Source organism: Varroa jacobsoni, unplaced genomic scaffold (genome assembly GCF_002532875.2).
Source record: "Varroa jacobsoni isolate VJ856 unplaced genomic scaffold, vjacob_1.0 scaffold_1049, whole genome shotgun sequence".
In the NCBI taxonomy this organism is placed as follows: domain Eukaryota; kingdom Metazoa; phylum Arthropoda; class Arachnida; order Mesostigmata; family Varroidae; genus Varroa; species Varroa jacobsoni.
In genome coordinates, this window is record NW_019213951.1 from 1 (window position 1) to 22,660 (window position 22,660).

Consider the following 22,660-nt stretch of genomic DNA (forward strand, 5'->3'; position numbering starts at 1 on the left):
AGAAATGAAAGTCAATCATTTGTTAATCTCTATCTGGTATATATACAAGCTGGCGTTCGCTGAAGGCTGCGTCTTGCGGTAATCATCGTTTCAAATATTGATAAACGCATCAGAGTTAATGCATGTAAAAGGTAAACTTATGTGCCTTCGGCTATGCATCGATCAGCTAAAAAGTTCTGACTGAATCTGTGTTGCAGCATGGCGTTTTGACTTAAGTTGTTGTTCTTCTAAATTCTATATTGAACGACCCCAAAACAGAAAATACAGTTAGAGTTATTTGGTTTGAGATAAGTATTTTTGAATTTACTGACTTTGCTAAATATTTTGGAACATTCTATAATGTTTTGTAGTATTGTGTTATCATGTCGTCATCTGACCTAAATAAGTAAAAAGCAATCATTCTTTCCGCCTCAAATGGATCACGAAAGCAATTTCCAGTACCAGTTTAGAAGTAACTGTATGGTCCTAGTGTAAATGATTGCAATTCTGGAAATAGCTAGGTAAGCTCCAACGTTAACACGTTCACTTTAATTCCTTATCGGAATCCCGTTGCCATCGAACGATAGGGTAAAGGACAAATCAACTAATACTGCGCTTCTGTGCGTTCTCGTTGTGCACAGTTTCCCCTAAATATTGCCATCGATGTATTCTATTCGCTTATCGTAACAAATAATATAAAGTTATTTTAATAATGTAATGGAAAGCTGTACGAATTTAATCTTGAAACGTCTTCTTACATCTTTTCCCTATTCGTCATCAATTATTTCCTGAACGAAAAGCAAAGCAGAATGAGTAGTGTAGTGCGTGTAGAGGCGTGGCTTTGCTGGCGCGTCATGATTTCTTCCGGGCGCTAAACCCTGCTCTTACTTCTAGGCTATAGCGAGGCATGGTGTTCGGCTTACTTAGGTAAGCATCAGAGAACGACGAGGCCAAGGCCTGCCACCCGTTAACCACTGGTATACAGTGACTATGGCAAGAAGCAGTCGGTGTCCTTACCCTTTGCTATTCGGTATTCACGAACACGGCCGAATGCCGAGCGGTGCACAGATGGTGTGAAGTGTTACTGACTCTCCAGTGTTCTCTCTCCGGTTTCTTTCTTGTGCCAGCGAAGGGGCAATGGCAACAGCGGTAAAAGCAGTCGTTCCTAGAGACTCGTGCCCGTGCCCTTTTTCACACCACCGTTCCTTTCCTACCCCTTTTTATTTTCGGTGGTGACGGCAAAAGTCTCTACTGCAATTTCTGCTGCTGCCGCCACTGGTTCTGGTCGTGCGGAACCGACTTTCAACAACTACGGTCCTCACTACGGCGGCGGCCTAGTTTTCAGCGCAAGGAAAGGTGGGCTCACGATTGTTCGTCTCGTGCCGCCGCCCCATGTCCTTACCAACCGTCGTTCAATCGTTCGCATTTGCAACTCAAAAACGCCTATTTTCAGAAGTGCTACTACTACGACCACTGCCACCAATAACAGCAGTACGACTGCTGGTGGAGGCATCGCTTCTTCTCCCCCAAAGCAGTGGGGGTCCATGAGCGCGTCTATGGCAGTCCCGTCGTTTTCAGACTGCGGATCTCCGTTGCTGCCTACACGTACCTCCGTTTTTTTTTGCTGTAAGCAAGGTAAGCAGGAAGGCGTACCATGACGCTGTGGGGTGCACAGAAAATAGGTCATTTTCGACTACGATGGGAAAACGGCGATGAACTAGGGTTTGGTAGAACGAAGTCTGTCAGCGTTTGTCAAAGGGCGCCTGCACCTTCAGGAGTTCATTTGAAGAATCTAACAGGGAGGAACGGGTTGAGCGATAGGAACGGTAGAGGCAAATGGGGAATATTGAACGTTCTCTCAATCTTCGTACCGCATGGAACGCTCTCTCGCCTGGAAGCTACGCTACGTACGTATACTGTGGCGTCATTGATGTTGGCATCCTGCTACCTTGCCGATGCCATCCTGCCATTAACAAGATTTGGAAACATTTTTGAGAAATTCTGCTGCTACTAGCAGTGCTACCACTAGTACTGTTTCTACCTCAACGCTGAGGTACAATAAAGGACTCACGCACACGGTGGAAGCGTCGACATCATCACGCTGAAGAGACGCTACTGCAAGTGCTATTACAACTCAATTCTTGACTGAAAGTAAGCGGTAGCGGGCCCTGTGCCATCTGATATGTACGTAAGTAGCACGACGCAGTTCGGAATGGGTACATCCTGGGTTATGGTTCAGGTTAAAGAAAAAAAAGAGAGAATGTCCCCGGAAATTCCGTCGGAGTGGGCAAACCCATTCACACTGTGCCAGCCTTTTTATGGAACATACGGATTACTGTTCAGGCCATCCAATTTCCCTTTGGCGCGTAATTGTCCCATTTGTCATTTATTTGCTGCTTAATGAATGGACTGTACGTTTTATCGAATATATACAAAGCGTGGTAGCTTGAGTATGTTGATTCGTAGGCGAAAATAGATGACGGTGAAAGCAGAATTGTTTTAATGCTTAACAAACGTTGCTCAGCGACTGCTGACAAAAAGCTGAAAAAAAAACATTTCATGCTGAAGTCTGATGTTTCTAGCGAAACTGCCCTCATAGAACCCGCAGAGAGGTTAAACATTAAAAGGTAAAAGTCTTTTGCCATAATACTACACCGCTCATGCGTCGTTACTTTTATTGAGGTTTACTTTCACAAGTAGAACTCGACCGCTGCCTTCCCTCAAACGCATCATTCGCCAGGTCTAGCCTCTCCCGACGTCATCTTCTTCATATTTCCGTTGCTTCATCCGAATCATTTGAAAAAAAATTAGCATATAGAAAAAAACATATTGGATAATTGAGAGTAGGGCTGCGCTCTGTTCCTACGGCTAGCCCCGAAAACTGCTTCAAAGGCTGGAACAAACAAACAAACAAACAAACGCACATGTGCATTGAGTCTTTCGTTGGGATTGCTTCGAAAAGTTAAGGTTGACATGATCGGCCAAATCTGAGCAAAAAATCTTCCCTGACAAGGTATTTAGCTCTTATAACCCAGCGTTAAAGACGTAGCAAGGTATTTACTCAATCAGTGGCTTCCCATTTACTGAGAAACATTTCTAAAAAAGTATCGCTAAAAATTTAGATCAAGTAGAAATAATGAGAGCAGACTATTCCCGAGTAAAGGCAGCTGGGTTGGAAAGGCAACAACAACCTATATATTTTTAAAGAGAGCTAATCACAACTTAGTCTTCCGTCGTTTTTAAGCGCACGTTGTTCCTCTCGTATTTTTATGGTTTTATATAGCTTCTTCAGCTGCGGTGGTTTATTATCCAATTATACAGAGGAGGAAGGAGGCGGGGTAAAAAGTTTTTAGCAGCTTTATATATCTACACATTAAGTAACTCTCTTTCAAATGGTCAGAAGACACTTCCTTCGCTCTGTAATATGTGTGTCATTTAAGTGCACCGGTTCTGCATGTTTCGATGATTTTCTGTATCTTTTGTATGAATTAGGGAACGCGTTTATTGAGAAAGTCGTTTTTCGAATACATAAGGAGCCTAGAATGTTGGTTCTTCGGACCGGCATCGCTACTCCCTACGCGACACAAATTACGCGTATGGCACTCCTAGCGTCTCATTTAGCTTAAGCTATATGCAAACATGAACTGAGCTTCTCCGAACATCGGGTAATCTCATTTGGTCATAACGCGGCCGGCTGAGATCCACCATGTTCATACGAATAATTATTATTTAACATTATTACGTAATATAATGCTATTTTCACTCTGTCCAATTAGGAAAAAGGTTAAACCTAGAGGCCTTGGGTTTGAGCAATATTTTGTAAGAGAGATTATTGTCCTAGAATATATATGCACGTCCGAGGAGGTCGGTCCAACAGGTTTGGCCTGAGCCTCAAATGTTTTTGTTACTGCAATTACACCTTCGCTTAGTTATTTTCTCATCCTTTCGTATTATTATTATCATTTAGCAGGTTGTTGGCTTATTATGCTCCAAATTGTGTGGATGTTTTTGTTCTTTTTCTTCTTATTTATTTATTTTTTTTTTGCTTCTATCTGTATACAATAATTGTGTGATTGTGTTAATTATTTCTGTTACAATATCCCAGCCGTTAGTTACAGCATAATTGGTAGATGAATTATGAATGATCGTCTGTGTTTGTCTGAAAACGTTTCGGTACTCGTTCATTATTGATTTTCTATTTCATTCATAAATTGTTCCGTTAATTTCCTCAATTTTATTGTTGATTTATTGTAGTCGTATAGTTAGGTTATTATTTATCATTTTAGCATGTATTTAACAATATTCCTTAATAGGACATAGTTTTGCCAATGTATTATGTTTATGTGTCCTGCTGTAACAACTAGGTCCACAAGTTTCAGCAACCTTTACTCGTTTAGGTTGTTGTGCTCACGTTGGAACAAATGCTCTTTCATGTTTAACGTCAAATTTCACATTATTACAGATCCTTGAAGATGGTAAAATATTTTACGTTTTTTCGTATTTCGCATTTTTCAAACGACGGACGATATCGTCTCTCTCTAAATATCGTTATTTATTAGAGATAGAGAGACTTGGAAATAAATTAGCTGACTATGTCACATTGAAGTTTCTCAGGCACTAGGCCAATTCCTCTTATATTACTTCAGAGCAGCTGAGTTATAGCTGAAACAGCCAAAGACAAAGTAATAAGCGAACTTAAATTTTAATTAAAATACATTTGTATAAATTCAATCGTAAAGGTTTAATGGGAAAATCCAGCTCAAACACATACAAGAATACGGAGCGAAGGAAAGAGGTAGAGCGGACGTGCTCAGTTAAACTTCTCATTATTAATTTCCACCTCTATCGACATGTCACAAACAGTCTTCAAAAGGGAATGGGAATAACTCTTCCGGAAATATGCGTCTTGTCGGCCAATACTGAAACAATTACTAATACAAATTATTAAGTTGCCAAGGAGGAAAAAAACCGTACTAGTTTTAGTTTTCCGAGGAACTTGGCCATTTACAGTCACAAAAAAATAATACGATCCTCTTATGATCATACCAGCTAACGCGCACCTCTACAAAAGACGAACTAGGCAGATTAACCCGCTTTAGGCAGACGTAGAAATGATGCCACACATAAATAATTGTTCTTATCTGAGAAGCCATTGATCGGCTCGTTCTGTAGCCGGTGTCCAATGTATGAGAAGGTTGCGCGGCTGGATACCTACCTAGAATCGTACAAAGGGTAGCTCCTACAAACTTGCATTCTAGCCAATGTCCAGGAGGGCCGATTCAATAAATATTTTTTTTTTGTTTGCCAGCAAAACTCTGGAAGGCATATGAAGGCGGACAGACAGACAGACAGACAGACAGACAGAGGATGAGAGACACAAATAATAAGGAAAACACGGAGCCAAGGGAACCGTCGCGTACCATCCACACATAAGCTTAAACAGATGCAACCAAAAGCCGTACGGAGATGACTGCAAGGGCTCGTAGGTCTTCGCAAGAGCATCAAACGTTACAGACAGCGAGCAATTTGGAGCAACGACGCAGGGATACCGCCTTAGGGCAAACTGCGTCAAGCTTGTTGTAGTGGCCTGAAGCAGCCTGGGCAACAGTTGTTGCCATTGGGAAAAATGCCATAGCATTTTCCCATAGCGCGTCTAGGTACCGTTTGCCGGCCGCATACCCCGCGACAACCATAGCGTCGATAGCACAACAGTCAACGAATGATTTCCCTCGGTATCGAGCAGATCGAGAAGCGGCAAAGCCCCAGCTGAAAGGAGGCGGTGCTGCGCGAAGCGCACGTAAGGCGGGCCATGTAAGCTAGGAAGGTCTAACTGCGATGCCTACGAATTCTGCCGAGTCTTTGCTGGTTGGCCTCTGCTGAAGCTAGGTTTATTGCGCTTTATCCGCGCGTCGTTTGAAGAAGGCCTTATGGCTGCTATCGAGACAGTGGCTATATCTAGTACGGGCTCGTTGTTTTTTCTGCGCAATCCCGTAGCGCGGACTTAGAAGAAACAGCGATGTCAAAAACGGAAGCAATAGTTGAACATGGACTTTTCCACTTTCATTCTAAGCTAAGGAAATGCTTGCTATGGAAGTAGTGGAAACGGCCTATAGTAAAGCAGAAGAAGGTCAAAGCTATGGTCATGAGAAAAAACATCAATAGGGAGAAGGAGATAAAAGTTTCATAAAATGGAAAAAAAATGTCATTTGTCTCAGACTCGTATACTTACAGATTGCGCGTAAATATGCGAGCAGGTTTAACTGCATGGATGAAATAATAAGTATGTGTATAAGAGATGGATAGAATACTTGTTTCTTATGATCGTATCAGTATAAATGGTCATACGATTCGAAGTTTTAGTGTACAGCAAGTCTCAAAAATCTATATATGATGTACAATAGCAGAATATTTTTTTCTATTTATATGGCCGATTGTTCAGGAAGTTGTTCAGGAGCTGTTTCATCTGTACAGGACAGACCCCTTCATATGAATTAAAATTCTGATCTTTGATTTCTAGTCGATACCGTGAAGGAACGGGAGACGCAATTATACAACGGTAATACCATATATTTTTTCCTTTGATCGTCCAAATATATGTGTACAATTGCAAACATGCTATAGAACTTGCTGATTATCAACATCTTGCCAGAGTACTTGCTTCGCCCCAACTCGCGATTGTTCTACCGTGTCTGTTACGATCTGTTCGGCTTTGCATAGCATCTATTATTGGCTTTTCTAGGAAAAAGGGGTAGCCGATTACGTACTTCAAGGTGACGCGTTACAGAACTCCCCTGTACCATCGTCTATATGTGCGCGTGCGCCTACTTCCATGAAAAAGCTAATTCACGAATAAATTGCGACTAGCCTGCACTTTGAGAATGTGCTGTGTTATTCTGGCTCTCGAGTGAATTCTGAGTGGAGAGGCCATCCTTAACTTTATCAATCTACTCGTTTCTTCTGTCACCTATGTTAACTCCCTTAACCCTCTGACTAGTCCCCCAGTAAGCCTAGGCAGCAGCCGCGGTGAGCTTATGGCTCCAATTGGGGAACCTCATATAACTAACGTGTGCCCCTTACCCTGTGCCCCTAGCTGAACCGCCTCCGGAGTCTGCCCGAAGCGTAGTGTACCACACAATCTAGCAGGGCTGTGGCCGTCTAAGCTAGTCCCACAAAGCTCTCTCATTTAAATGTTATTAAATAGACTTGGCTAGCGCGGCTTTTCCCCATTCCATACCACTCTGGATAGTTTCAGTAACGTTGTCGGTCGACAACGTCTCTGACAAAAACGCAGGGATGGTTACAGCAGAACGCCAAGTGCAGAAACTAAAGTACACCCAATAGGGGTCAGCGAAATCCTCCGTATGACAGCAGCGGCTAACCGGAGGGCAATGTGCAAAGTCTGTCCCTGTTGTGCTCTTGGCGCCCTTGACTCAGCCTTCACTTAAACCTTTTCCTCATCTGAAAGCCCGTTCTTCCTCATTGTACGCTAGATTCTGCTGGCAAAGCTGCCTGTTTCTTCTTTGCCAGATACCTGAAATTACATCACACCTCTGCGTGGACTCAACGCGTATTATTAGATTGTATGTAATTAATTAAGCAAAACTAACTTCAAGGGGCCTTAATTCGAACCCGATTTGTTCATCTGACGCTATATTTTCACGCGAGAGTATCCGTGTCGTACTGTAAAATATCATGTACTGACTCATATATATATATATATCTGTGCGTGTCTTCAGTTCATAATCAGTATTTAAATGTTTCTGGATCTAACGTAACGGAAACGTAAAGATCTATTCAGTCAGTATGGCTTTTCTTTAGAACTAGCCAATGCGTCGGTAAGAATAATATATACAACTGCGTCTTTCCGTATGATATAATTTCAGTGAGCTATTTCAATGTATTTATTGATAAGCGCATGTACTTGATAATAACATTTACAAAAGAAGAATATCTTTTTCAAATATAAACTTGGCTGAGAAGTGTGATTTTATCTGAATCGTCTTTCCGTCTGCGCCTTCACAGCACGCCAAACCCACTCAGGCCTCGCTTTAAATAGAAAGGGTCTATATAGAATAGTCTATGATAGCATATAGTGGCCCCCGAGAAATATAGCAAAGCGCTGTATAGCGATTTCGAGAAAGAAGTCAGGCATATCATAAATGAAGCTGATTGGATTAGTTGAGGAAAAATGGTGGCCTTCGTTAAACGAAAATCCAACAAGTGCACAATTATATATAACCATATATATCTGCATAAGGCTAAGGGGATAAATGCAATGCTGGTAAAATTTAGGTAATTAGGACGGCACTCGATTGGCTGCGCTTAAATCCATACGTCCAATACCTTTAAGCTAAGTGCAAAATAGCAGTTATATATATATCATAATTAAAAAAGTCTAGGAATCAATTTTTAACTTGTTCTAAAATAAACTAGCCATTGTGCGGACAAATTACATAAGCCTACCGTTTGCTAATCCCTTACTTCGCAACGCTCGTTATTTAACGATGCGTTCAATCTTATGTTATCATCATCATCTATGCTTTGTTTCGTGACCTCGCTGTCTCAAAAGCTTCTTCAACATGTTGCAATTAAGTGTATAAAATATGTAGAATAATTAGAGTCCGTTAGCAAAGGCGGCGTCCCTCTGCTATTGGATATGGAAAACCTGAGCGTATACTAATATATTGCTTACGCGCTATCTGACCACTTAAAACCCCCAAGCAATATTGATACAGGATGATTCGGAAAGGTGACGTGCATGCATGTATAATCTAAGGGAGAGATGAAGGTTGCCTACTCATCAAATGTCAAAATCGGTTAGGCCGCTTCCTTTCCAGCATGAATAAAAATATCAGCTAATCTTTCCTATTCTGCTAGAGCTCAGGTCGGCCAAGCGTAAGGTCCAAAAATACATTTGGCTTTCTATGGATAGGGCATGTATTAGCTCTCCTTTAAAGTCATTTTTAAACGAGAGACTTTTCTCCGTCCTGTTATTTCGAAATATGACAAAGGAGCACGTTCCGCATTATAGGCGGAGAGATTTCGACGTATACATACAACAACTTAAGCAATTTCAGTTTGCAATTCCAAAGCAATGACCAGTTATTTTAATGGACATTCTCAAATATTAAATTTTAATATTAAAAAGGCCATCAACAAATATGTCCAGTATGTGACTCCATTGTTTCTTCCATTAATGAGTTCAACCTTTTAAACAGGCCTTTCATTTGAAACGTTTCTCTGGGGTATAACTTACAATTTTTTTCGCATTAATTTACTCTCTTTCCCAAAACGAGTAGTTTCGTTTATATGCCGATGCCTAAAGGGGGCTAGACCCAATTTCCTCGTTGTTATTTTCATCGCCTGACACCTTCAATCCTGTCGCCAGACTTACCATCACGTATGAACGGTACTTCAATTTCTACCGGAGCCAACTTCATCAGAAGAGACTTTTTGCCGATGATTTTGTTGTGCACGTCTCTGCGGTCATTGAAATATCTTTAGTGTCTTATGGAAGCTCCACTCAATTTACCAGTGGTAAAGCAGAGACAGTTGAATATTGAAGCTGTTCCGCTGGTGGTTTATAATGCTACGAATACTTCCTTACGAGAAGTACTGCGTTGACGTGAGCAGGACAATTCAGATGCAACTAAAGCCTTGAATATCAACTTAGGCGCATGAAATTCGCTCCCTGGGCAAAATTAAAGGACGTTCTACTTGTTCAAGCCACGAATGACTGACATCAACAATGGAGCTGCAGTTTGCAGGATGAAACCAGCAATTCGACTATGAAGATGCTAAATGATTTTTTTTTCTAAAAGAATCCATTGGTGCACTATGTGAAAGGCGAAAATTTAAAGATATCGAAAAATTACGTGATTCGTCACAAAAGAACATACGTTTAGTCTGTGTGACCTGCACGCCCTTCTCTAGGACCATACATTTGTTATTTTAGCAGGACAATTGACGAGAAAGCAAATGCTAAGTTTGAGCTACAATTATGCTGTCGAGTGGAAGATATGATTTACAGTTGTAGACAATTGATTCACAGTTTTCGACGAGTAAACGTGACCCGTCCTTATAGTTGACTGTCATAATCGACTGTTTAAAAGAGGAGGGAACCACTCCATTTTCGAAACAGAGGGCGACGATCGTTATTGATGAAGGCACTGCAAAACAATGGAAGGCCTGTTTGAAGGTGACTCGCAGTAGTTGAGCCGGTGACGAACCCCATGTGTACTCCATGCGAGTGCTGTTCGGTAGCGTTTTTCAATAACCATTCCTACGAGCAGTTCAAATATTATCGGTAGCATACATACAATTTTTCTAAACTAGCACAATACCTGTATCACCAAAACACCTAATAAAGATTAGATTAATGTCAACTTGGTCCTATTTCTTACATTCTCATCACGTTAGAGAATACATATTTACGGTACTTCGCCGATCTCAACAAGCAAGTTGCTGATGGGTTTATGCTTGTGATTGGCCTACGTTCACAGGATGAAGCTAATTCTCTGCAGTTCAGCGAGTGCGATGGGGGTCTTTTCGGCGAATTGACTGCTTTCTACTATCAGTGATGTTCTCGTTTCAGCAAGAATGGACCTGTCGGAAATGTTTTTCCTTTTTATTGGGGTCATCTAGTCGGACTGTCAGGCCGACTGTGTGCTTGTGTTATTAACTAGTAATGTACTTAAGAGCCGTCGAAGTTAATCTCGGATGATAGGGACGATGTGGCTTCAATACCTCTGGTAAGTAGTAAGTCATTGATATCTTCGAGAAAGAGGATTTGACATTGGTACCCTATAGTGGGAAGCTTAACAATAAAGACTGTTTGAAATGCCTGCTAGACGATGTCGCCGAATGAATAGATCGGGAGGAGACCATTGGGTTCAAGTTCTCTCTTATATTCGTTCCTTTATTTATATTTAAGCTAACTTGGCGGGTTCGCGCAGTTGTTTTCAGCGTTAAAACTATAACATGAAAAGCATGAACTGTTATAGGTTTAATGACTGTGATGTCAGACAATCATAACCCTATAATAATGGCTAGATTCTTATTCGTCTGTAAGATACTCAGCTCCCTATAGAAACTTCTATTTTTTTGACTTAACCGGCAGTCGAATAGAAGTTAATGCAATGTACATTACGTAACGCACACGCATGTATACGTATCATGTTTTTCAAACATTCACTCTCAAGAGTAACTAACTAGTGTGCATTTGAATATGTTCAATGTGCATTATAAAAGTTTATTTTTCCTGCAAATTTTATTTCGAGTCATGTGACGGTCTTTTCTGTGACGTTCTAATTTTGCCGGTGACTGATGCTTGAAAATTTGCTCTCCATTTAATGGCGTATACTTGTTTGAAATGACGAGATAAATTGACTCTACCTAATTACTTGCAAACTACGCTTCACCTCAGCCAACTTCAGAGGTAGGCTTAATGAAGAAAATTTAGTCATAGCCGCCGATCCGATACTTTGTTGTAAGAGCGAAATCAATTATTATTCTTGACACTTTAGCCTGTGGACCATTGCGCCTGTTGGCAAAGCGGCTGTATAAATGATATCATCGCAGCAGTACCAACTCCATCGAATAGCATTCAACATAATCGTCATGTTTTCAGTGAGCGCCACGTTCTTTCGGCGCGTTACCGTTGTCTACGTACAGCGGTGCAAGCCGGTTGTTCTTTCTCATCTCGGTATCGCGGACGTTGCTTAGAACCAGGCAACAAACAAGCTAGACTCCCGACTCCAGGGAAAAATGGGCCAGATATACCCCATATGGCTGTGGTTAATACCACCGCGGACCATGTATACAGCAAAAGAGGCTGTCCGAAGGTCGGTAAGTGTTATGGCAACTACATTGATCACCAGGTATAATTTTCAGTGGGCTTGAAATGCTAATTGTTCAAACAGTACGTTGACCTTGGTTTCATAACATCGTACGGACAAACTCCGCCGCGACAAGCCGACACGTGTCAATGAGATCGCTATCGTTCGGTTGTCGGAACAAAAGAACGAGGCAGGAGAATGCTGAGCTTACTTTCCACACAAAGGAGCCAAAGGGTAAGTGGGCAAGTGTGGATCTGCTTTAATTACAACACATCGTAGTTGGTTACGTGTATCACCAATCAGGGGCTCATTTAGTCTGGCCTAGACTCTTGTACAGCACCTCTAAAGATGCTCCGCTAAATACACGATTCACAAATATAGACGGACACTATTCCCGGTTTAACTCGATTATTTAATTAGGGAATCAGCTATTCTAAGCCACCCCACATGCAAAGCACCGTTTTCGTTTCCGTTTCCTTTGACCTCCTTCGGTCGGTGACCGTGTGTTGATTTTGTTGTCCGCTTTTTTTTCGCGCATTAAATTTGCTGCTGACGGCGATGGAGCTTTAGGCCAATTAAACTTAACTTGATCCTAGCCTCCTTCAGTTTTTCGACCTTTCTTTAATCCTTGACTGTCAAGTACATCCTGTCTCTGCTCACACTCTCGTCTCTTCCCTTTATCTACTTCACTACTCCTATCTTAAGTCAATCTGATCCTTGATGCTTTCACATTGATTAGATATTGCGTGGTTCGTGGACGTTTGCTCACTTTGTCCTTGTCGCTGTATCATTCATTTCATTATTTAACCCGCCGAAAATATCTCAAACCCTCGACCAAAGGGTGCTTCCTTCCGGTACGATCGAAAAGCAAGGGCCCCTATGGTCTTTTGTCGACTTCCACTCTCTGATCAGATCATCCTATAGCGAACATCGATTGAATGCTTACGTATGCAGGGTCATTAAGGGGATGTTCAACATAGAAAATCTATAGCAAGGGAACGCTTGGATGAGACTGTATTAAAATATATTTCCTCTTTTACATCCGGTACTTAAGCCGGTACACATTGCTTCAGACGGATGGCTTCCAGCGTAAAACGAAGTAGGATATAGGCATGACGATACTTTACGACGATATTTACAGGTTGAATCAGGTGAAAACCCATCTCACCTAAACGAAGTAAAGACCATTCTCAAAATATTATTAATACATAAAGATGAATTAATGACTGTTGTTATTAAGCTCATAGAATAAACACGTTTGTTTTTGTAAATGTTTAAGATTTTGCTTCTGGTTTTTTTTTTGTAACAGTCATTTCATAAACATCAATTAGAAACTGTAAGCAATTTCGGAAAATAATGACGACAAAGCACAAAAAAAAAGTATGTTTAATCTATTACGACGAATTGCTCAGATAGTAGCTAATTCAGCGTGTTCTGTTGTTCCTTTTAGTTCAAGCACCGGTGGACCTCGTTAAGCAGTCATAGATTTTGTGTAATCCACAAGGCTAGCTCTACGTGTACGTTCAATATTTGACGGTGAGCGAAGTAGGGACCATGAAAAAAAATGAGTCAGAAAATAGACATTACTCCTATCTATGGTTATTTATGTGCCTTGATCCACTCAAATGTTCAAGGAATCGATCTTGAGGATTTGCTTGCCTGCAAATCATTAGCGTTACTACGTACGCTTCGACCAATAAGAAATCGTTCCCATACGTACATACGTGGTCAAATCTTATATTATGCCACTGTTATAGCACTCATTCAATGCCAAGTAGGTCATGCATGGTTCTCATAATAAATGCGGCCTCAGCAGATGATCTCTTCTGGTGATTCGTATTTTTGCAGCAGAGCTCATTGGGTAACAACTAAACGTAAAAAGTTTACTTCTCTGCAAGAGAAAATCCAATAAAAAACATTTTTGAAAAGTTTCCCTTTTCTAACAGCTAAAGCAATGTAGGGCTACACAAGTACACATATATGTGGATCTAAACCGTATCGAAAAGTCGTACCCGCTCTAGGCAAATCGGTTCCGCCCAAAATGATGTAAAACTATGCACTTGATCTATTACATTCTATTACACGAAGTTTTCATCCATGCCTCTCTCTTAGTATCCAGTGCACGAAGGCTGGCAGCCTGACTGGTGCTTTTCCCAGCAGCAGACTTTCTTCTGTGCGACGGTATTCACGCTACACGCTACCCGACAACCATCATCCGCTACCCACCTTCGGTGTATGTTAGATCTAAGGGTGCTTTTGGGAGCTCTGCCAGCATCTGAGCACGCCTTTTGACCCGCCAGTGTCTTAAGGAATATATGGACACCGGAATGATGGATTGTTCGTCGAAACCAGCAAAAGGTAGAAAGGATCTAAAGTTTTAGATACTCTTTCGTCTCCGTAAGCTTGTTGTTACTCTTGCGCCCGCTTGTTGGCGGCGCCACTCTCGGCAGTTGTACGTTCACTAGCGTCTTCAGAATCACCTCAACAGGCAAAACGTGCGTATTTTAGTAAAATAATAGCGTCAAGATCTAGCGTCATGCAAAACAGACTATAACATGACTTCGGGGAGGTACTCGTTTAGGACACAAAAGGGAAGTCGGTGGCACTTTTTTATGTACTTTTTTGTGGGCTCTATTTCTACTTTAGTAGAATCCTGATCTGATATATCGACAAGAAGTCAGTACGATAGTTGTGTGACAGTTGTGAGATAATGTGAATCAGAAACATAAGATAGTCTTCTGATAGTTACTGAAATAGATTTTCAAGACGAAATTTAACACAAAGCGGAAACAAACGTACGCGGTCAATGCGAAAACAAGTGTAGGAGAAGCTAGCGGTAAGAATAGGATTTCTGCCTTGGTAGACAGTTGAACGCCATTGTCGTAACTACCTGATAAGGTTCCCACATTACTATTAGTGAACGTTTTACACCTAATTTCACTCAATTATATTGAGAACAACGGCTTTCGGTATACGTAAAGAAACACCAGTCGCTGATACAACACAGGCGATATTTTTTTTTTAAGAAGAGGACATCTTTTTTCCGTTTCATAGCCCTATCTCCTAACCAGCACACTACTCACTTAATACACCCACTCATAGTGCTTAGGTCAACTCGGTTGTACAACACTTAGGAATGCTTTTATATACTCTACAGTTGGAACGTGCGGCATTTTGTTAACGGAGGAGTGCTACGTGTTTAGTGACAGCTAAGATTTTCTGTTCCCAAAATAATCTCACCTATTGTTGCTCTTTGTTAGTCTGTGTTTGCGATAGCAGAAATGATGAAACAAAGGCAGGCTAATATATATATATATATATATATATATATATAAGGTCTATATATAAGCCCATACGGTTGTGCGCAGTCATAATGATTAACAGTGACAACCAGCCAACGATACTACAGGCAGAGATGGCTATGGCCCAGGTTTCTATAAACGGTTTGTATATTTACCACCCCATCGTACACTTACGCCTCAGTGGCTGACCCAACTTTCATCTATCTGGACCTATTGTTCGACCTGGCGTCGTTTCGTCCGGCCGCCCTTTCTAATCTGTCCTTTAAGACGCTACGTCGGATATAGGGTCTCATACATGTGAAACAAACAACCTCAACAGGAGCTTGCTTGATTGGCTGATCCATACCCTCCTTCTGCACTTTTCCCATCCTCAAAGACGAAAGTAAATGGTGAATGTGCGCAATACATTGGATGTAGAAACACTGGTGATAATAATAACGGGAGCTATTGGAGGCGGATCAAAACAGAAACACAAAACTATCGTGAAAAAACAAAGGACAGGCAGTTACGTACACACATGTAGTCGTAACTACGTTGGGAGAAGGTTCCAGAAGGGAGGCACTATTGGTGGCAGCAGTGAAGCAACTGTCAAGTCGACATCGTTGCCAGCTACGACTCGCTCATTTGACTTAGGCTTGAGGTCCAACTTCCCGAAGCGGCGGACAAGCGCCACAGAAGATGGGTGGGTGGTTGAAAGCTTTCGCAACAACGGAAACTTTACCGGAAATTACTTTTGCCTTTTGCCCGATGCTGACGTTGCTATTACTGCTACTGTTGTTAGCAGTGTTGCGGCAGCCGCAACAGCCCGGGGCCACATACGGAGAAAACCGCGGGTTTCGATTCCTGAACTACTTCGGTTGGACGCGACCTGCCGCTGATGCCACCGACAACGCCACAATACCCGTAACTGTAGGTCGTGAGGGAAAAACCTGAGAGTGGCAATGTATGAACTCAGGCGATACCAGGCAGCATCTGCGCGTACCCCCCGATTCCTAGGCCAAAGTGCTCTTCTCTCCTTTTTGTAGTAGGAGGGACACGAACGGTGGTGGGTCCGTAGGGCTGGTATTTGATTGCAGGTGACAAACGAACGAAGAGAGGGAGGAGAGAGCGCCCGACTTGTTTTCACGAAAATATGGAAAATTAATTTTTTGTCTTTGTGCTTTATATTCCCATGTGCGCCACTGTGCTACTTTTTCAGGTGCTAATGTTGGTAGCGTGATCGTTGGCGTCTGCGTTGCGCCTTGTGGCGCTAACAGCGACCTGTGCACTTCTGTGTTGCTTGTACACAGCTGCTAACTTTTTTCAGTTCTGAAATCTCTTCCCGATTCTCGATCGGCTGCTCTGCTGACGTGACCTTTCTAATAAAGTGAACTTTTTATTCAAAGCCTATCAAAAAAATCGTTGCGATGTACAGACGTGTACAGGTCAACCAACGTACATGTGTGCAATCGTAACCAATTATGTGGACGTGTGAAACCGGTCCGAGTTTAGGAGGATATTAATTTGATTCCGCTGCTCGGCGTCTCCGCGATATGGTAAACTACTTATCTGCACTTATGGGTTCAGTTACGCAAAGCCACGTTTTAAGGATGGCAAATGTCCAAAGATACACTCATGGTATCGAATGAACGCTGTATTAATGAGTTGAGAATATGTACTGAAAGGGACTTGACAGGATGTCAACAAAGTTTCACCGTTGCCGCGGTGTCGAACACGATAGATCTAGGTTAGCTGCAAAACTACGACGACTCACTTAACTGTATTCTTGGCTTACTTCAAATAAACTAACGAACTATAGCTTCGCTAAACGAGTCCCACTTGTTCCCCCTTCACTCAGATGAATCATTAATAACTGTAACACTAAAGAGCAATATTCCACTTATTAAATCATCCAAGTTTCGCTTGTTTTGAAATTACTTTTATAGCTAGGTTTTACTAGGTATAAAAAATATAGCTATAAATATTTTATAGGTAAATAGTTTAGCTCGTACGTCTATACGCTTGTCAAGACTTAATAATAATAAACAAAAAGAATAAAACAGTATGTGAAATTTCTTGTTCTAAAATGTCGATGCGGTAACTTGGATGGCTATGCTAAGATCGCTGGAGGCGATACCTTGGATCCTACTAATCACACGTAGCTAATAGAAAAATCTTATATTTTTTATATTTCGAACGCTTGTCTATCGTCGCTGTTCTCGTCGGAAGTGATTGCACTACGTTAAAATTACGGAATCTGCAAATCCGAAAATGAATTAATTATCTAATATATCTGACTTCACAGATACATCTATTCTTCGTAGACTTTACAAGATAGCTCACATTTAATTATAGTAGAAGCCCAACTATCGATTGACGGGAGCTGCAAATATATTTTTTGGTCTAAGTATCTAGTCGTTAATTGAACTACAAACAGTGAGCAAAGATCGGTATAATAAATGAGATATGTTCATCCAGAACCGCTTTCCATTAGTAATATAACCAATGACATAGGACAAATAAGGATAACTCATGTTAGCAAGGTCGCCTTTGACTGGCTTGGGCCGATCGTAAGTGAATAATTTCGTGACGAAGTTTTATCATTTGTTTCAGCTTTTCGTGTGAGGGCCGTACGAAGACGTTTCGCAGACTTCGCAGCGAACGATTAGTTGAAACAATGCGCCCTTTGCTATGCGTAAATCCGATCTCACTTTCTGAAGTGTATAAATAAGGGAACGTTTACGTATACCGGAACGACTACAAAATCAATTGTATGTATATCTATTACGCATAGGTTTTCAGCAGTAGCTTCTTATTATCTTCGAAGGGTCGAATCTTTGCGTATACTTTAAATCAGTTACGCTTGATCACCTTCCGTTTCTCATATTTCGCTCGCCCATAGACATTATATCCTGCCGGGAAGCTACTTTATAAGGCTGTTAGGTTTTATTTGCACTGCGAGATATTCGCTGGAGTTATAAGCACAGTAATCGAGACTGGTAAATTTACTTACGACAACTACTTGTTGCCATTGTTGCCAACGCGTTTTTTTTCCCACGTACAGCGATAACTCGTCAACCGCGAGATGTAGGGCTATCTAATAGTGAAGTTAGCGATTTAAGCTATGTTCGACGAACTCGTTCTTCAGATTGAAGATATGATCTGCTAACTCAACAAGTCGTTTATTTAATGGTTTGTTACTGGCTATAGTATCCGCTTCGTCTATGTATCCCAAGTTATTTCATCAGCTTTTCACCTTTAATGAAACAAGATAGGTGTCGAAAATGCGTTTTTTTTTTCCACCCAAAATACTCACAATCAAAGTCTGAACTCTAGAAAGCGTTTTGTAACCCGAACAGATCGGCAACTCTCTAGTAAATAACACTCGAAAGAGAAAGCAACAAACAAAAACAGTACTTCTTATACAATGCACTGATCCAATTTCAAATCAAGGCCGTGATATCTAACAATCCTGCGAGTAAAGCGATCACGATCATGTTTATCATCCTGGTAATCATTTACTTGCATTTCTAAGCGATCCCCAGTCTTCACTGTCAATGAACAAGGAGCACTTCCTCATCTTGTGATCTACAGGTACCCCCCCCCCCTCTTCCAGACTTCATAGCTCTAAAACACTGCCACTCGCATACATCGATAAATCCCGCAAGCGAATTTCGTGGTAAAACACGAAGCTAAAAAAGACATGCCTTAAAGTTAATTTGAATACAGTGCACCTACTTCGGGTACTCAAAACTACGCTTTGTGTTCCAAACAGGAGCGCAGCCCATTGCCCGACCGAACGATCCTACTAAGAATTCCCTCCTTTGAGTTCGTCCTGAGACATTGCAAGTCCTTAATTAATTCTGTCGTTAGTTTATTTCACACTCTGTGTACACAGTCTCTTTTTTCATCCTCGTAAACAACCCTACCTGGCGTCGTTTATCGCCTTCTCCGGCTTTCAAACGTTATTTCCAGCAAGCATAGTAAAATTTACTTGAGCTCGACAAGCTGGTCTTCCGACTGGTTTCGCCGCTGCGCATCTAGGCTAAAAAATTCGACAACTCAGACAATAAACGGTAAAAATGTTACAGCTTATATTTGACACTTGACTTATAATTGCAGTGGAAATTAAGGGAATATTTTAAGCAGAGAGTACTTCATCATATGCCCTATGCCGTGTATATATATTTTCATCTATAAGCAGTCGCGAAAATTTATAGCAACCCGGTGAGCACCTGTAAATGGCTACACAACACAATACAAACACATACAATGAAAATGACACAGGTAATTATGATTTCTATGTCCTGCTTCAAGGTTAGGCCTGTTCGCCTAACGATTCTATCTATTTATAATACGAGAGTTCCGCGACGGACTTCCTCTCACAGTCTATTCAACTGGCCTATAAAATTTTGTCCTAGTCGCTACAATTTATGACGCGACATATAACATCAGGGAAAGCTCCTCTTTTCTTATAATTTTTTTTCTCCTATCTTGACTCTCTGTCATGAACATATCTCATGAAGAATAAAACCACGACAACGAGACAATGTGACTCAGGAAACCTTTTAAATCTACCTGCACTTGGCAGGAATAAATGGTGTGTGGATACAATGTATCTTGCGAGAATGAAGGGCTTTAAAGTACTTGATGTTCATACCCTAGTAATAAAACTTCTTTTAAAGACCTCTCATTTATACAGTATGATAACTAATTTTTACGGTACGTTGTTATTTGTTTACTGTTGTCAGGAAGCGTATCGCGTATAAGCTTCACTATTATATAGTTCATTCAACTCGAAATCAGCAAACATACCCCATGCAAACATGACACAAATCTATGGCATAAATCTGGCTCGCGTGTTCAGGCCAGGCGGTATGCTAGCTTGCTTTCGCACATAGCGAGATTTCACCCCTGAGGGGCATGGGTGTCTCCGCGTGTCGCCACGGTAAGGCACACGCCAGGTAAGCAACGAACTTTCCGCGTACCAGCCCAGCTGTTACACGTAGTAGGCATAAAAAGATTAGCGTGACTTAGAGACTGACCCCCTTGCACGACTTGCACGCACTGTTTCGCGAAGCTACACAGTAATCTGATGCAGGTCCGAATCGCGTGGTGTAGAGAAAGCCATTGGAAAACATGCCACGGGCTGTGGTAAACAAATCAGATAAGACATGATAACGCGATTTATAGTTCAAGCATTTAGAAGCATCGCGGACTGATCGTCCAATCCTTGGCAAGCCCCAGTTCTACCTGCACGGTACTCAGTTCCTATCTGGTTAAGACTTTGGCTCAATATGAGCTTAGAGAACCTACATAAGCACGAGAAAGAGAGGAGGGAAGAGAGAATCTCCAAAAATAACACTTCCGTTGACGGGCACACATCGTTTAAAGGAATTCGAATGAACACTTCGACACGCTATCCTATTTTAAAATGTGGGTTTACCTAGAACGGGTTTTCGCTACGTTGGGTATACTTTGATTGCGTTGATAATCAAAACTGCCGCATCTAAATTTAGCTATTTCTAGCTGCCAAAGTCCTGAAGAAATAAAATAGGACGATTTAGGCCAATGTCACCCCAACTTAATTTGTTCACATGAAGCATGCCATTCGAATCTTGCATATTGTGTATATTCTATAAATAGGTGTAGTTTAAATAGGTATACCCATTTTCTAACGTGAAAGCGTATAGATGGAAGAAAGCACGATGAAAAACGTTGTATTTGTAATTTACGTTTCCTCTAAAAAAAAAATCACTCTCGATTTTCAAGCGATTTTCATGGGACACTTCGATTAAATATTTTGCCAGCACTCTGCTTGGAGTACATTACACCCATGAGTAAATGCCATTGCTGTTCCAATATAAATGATCGATTCGTGGCGACGAAGCAAACGGATTGAGCTGCAACCGTCTCGCATAGAGCTGACGCCAATGATCTCGTCTTCATACTACGTATCAAATGTAATCTATTTTGTACCTGTTAGGAGACTCAGGCTTTTGTTACCATTGTTCCATAAATAATTCGGATATGTCACGCCAGTCATGGCCTTTGACCAATGACTCTGGTTGCTGCAATACGTGCAGCGAGCACTTGTTTATGTATAGCACGCGCCACATACTCAGCGTGTTTGCTTGTACGAGAGCCTTTGAGTGAATGAGCTGTTATGGCTTGTAACGTCGCTGCCATCACCAGACCCATCTATACGATGGGTGGTAATCGCGAGGCTATGCCGAAGAGCATGGTAGCAGTGGTTAATCTACCACGCAGTTTGCAACAGCAGATCCGGTCATGACACGTTCCGGATCGGACTCCCGATCCAACATTCTCGAGTCTGCGAACAACACAGCTCACGCTGCCTGCGACCCACCCCCAATAGGCGCTAATTAGACGACCGATAACTGGATGGAACTACAGTTTCACGGCTTCTCCTATGCCATATTCAACACGGCTTCGGTTCAGCATTAGCTACAGGTCTGGTAGGAAACAACGGCGGCCACTTGATAACGCACAATGACCCTTGACGATGAGCGGTCTGCGAGATTTAGACTTAAAGTTATTTCAAGACGCTGATAAGCTTCGAATCAGAAGTGGTCATCTGGGCGCTGACTTCTAGTCACCCCCTAAAGCCCTTCCCTCGTTTTCTTCTCCTGCCATCTACTTTAACCCTTTTCGTTTTATAGTCGTACTGTCATAACCGGGTGGAGCATAGGGCAACAGTAGTGGTGATCTTCGAACGTGGAGGCGGCGTCGGCACCATACGTAACTTGCGAGGAAACGAGCTATTATTGAGCAGGATCGTGGACCTTAAAGCGGCATTGACAGTGCCCAGCAGCAGGGCTTCCTGTGTCGTCGGAGGATATACTCGTCACATGCTTTACCAAATCAAAGACGCCTATATGAAATGATGCAGGGAACACACATGAGGGTCTAACTTCTGCTAAGTGAGCAATATTTATAAATTAAAAGGAGCCAGATTAGCGGAACGTGCCTTAGTGCTAGCTTTGTTAGTGTTATATCGGCTGTGCGTGTTGTTATATTGCTAAAAAACCTTGAGGTTATTCAATATTTATTCTGTTACCGGAACACTGATACCGGATTTTAGAGGCGATTAATTGCGATTGTTGTCTTTTAATTGAGATACCTTCAAGCAAAACCTTTCATAGTTGAGTTTAGGTGAGATATCTAGTAAAGACGCTTCTTCTGCACAGGGTCGTCCTTGCCCGCTGGGCATATAATTCTCCAATGCGTCATAATATATTAAAATGTCTGTTTTTTCAAGCAACTTACTTGCAAATGCAACAGGTCAAACTGTCTTTGCATTAACGCCACATATGACGCTAAACGAAATATTTATGCAAAGCGATGACAAAGGCATTGTACATTTTTTGAACAGCATCCCTATTCGGATTTGGTTCCACCTATTATTGGTACCGCTGCAACGATTTGGCTCGCGCAGAACTTAGGTATACAGACAACATAAGTTATTTTTGGTCGTAGCTTTTATTTGAAAACGCTATGCGCCTTTTTGAACTTGTCATACCGACGAGGGTTCGTCAACGG

The 22,660-nt window shown here is 41.7% G+C and overlaps 1 long non-coding RNA gene across 1 annotated transcript in view; it reads right to left on the minus strand.

Moving 5' to 3' along the window:
- Positions 1-2,648: 2,648 nt before the first annotated feature.
- LOC111266081 (uncharacterized) overlaps positions 2,649-22,660 on the minus strand; it is a 31,990-nt gene continuing 11,978 nt past the window's right edge. The window contains exon 3 of the long non-coding RNA XR_002683858.2: positions 2,649-2,872. This is a non-coding gene — a long non-coding RNA (uncharacterized LOC111266081). The remainder of the gene's footprint in view (positions 2,873-22,660) is intronic.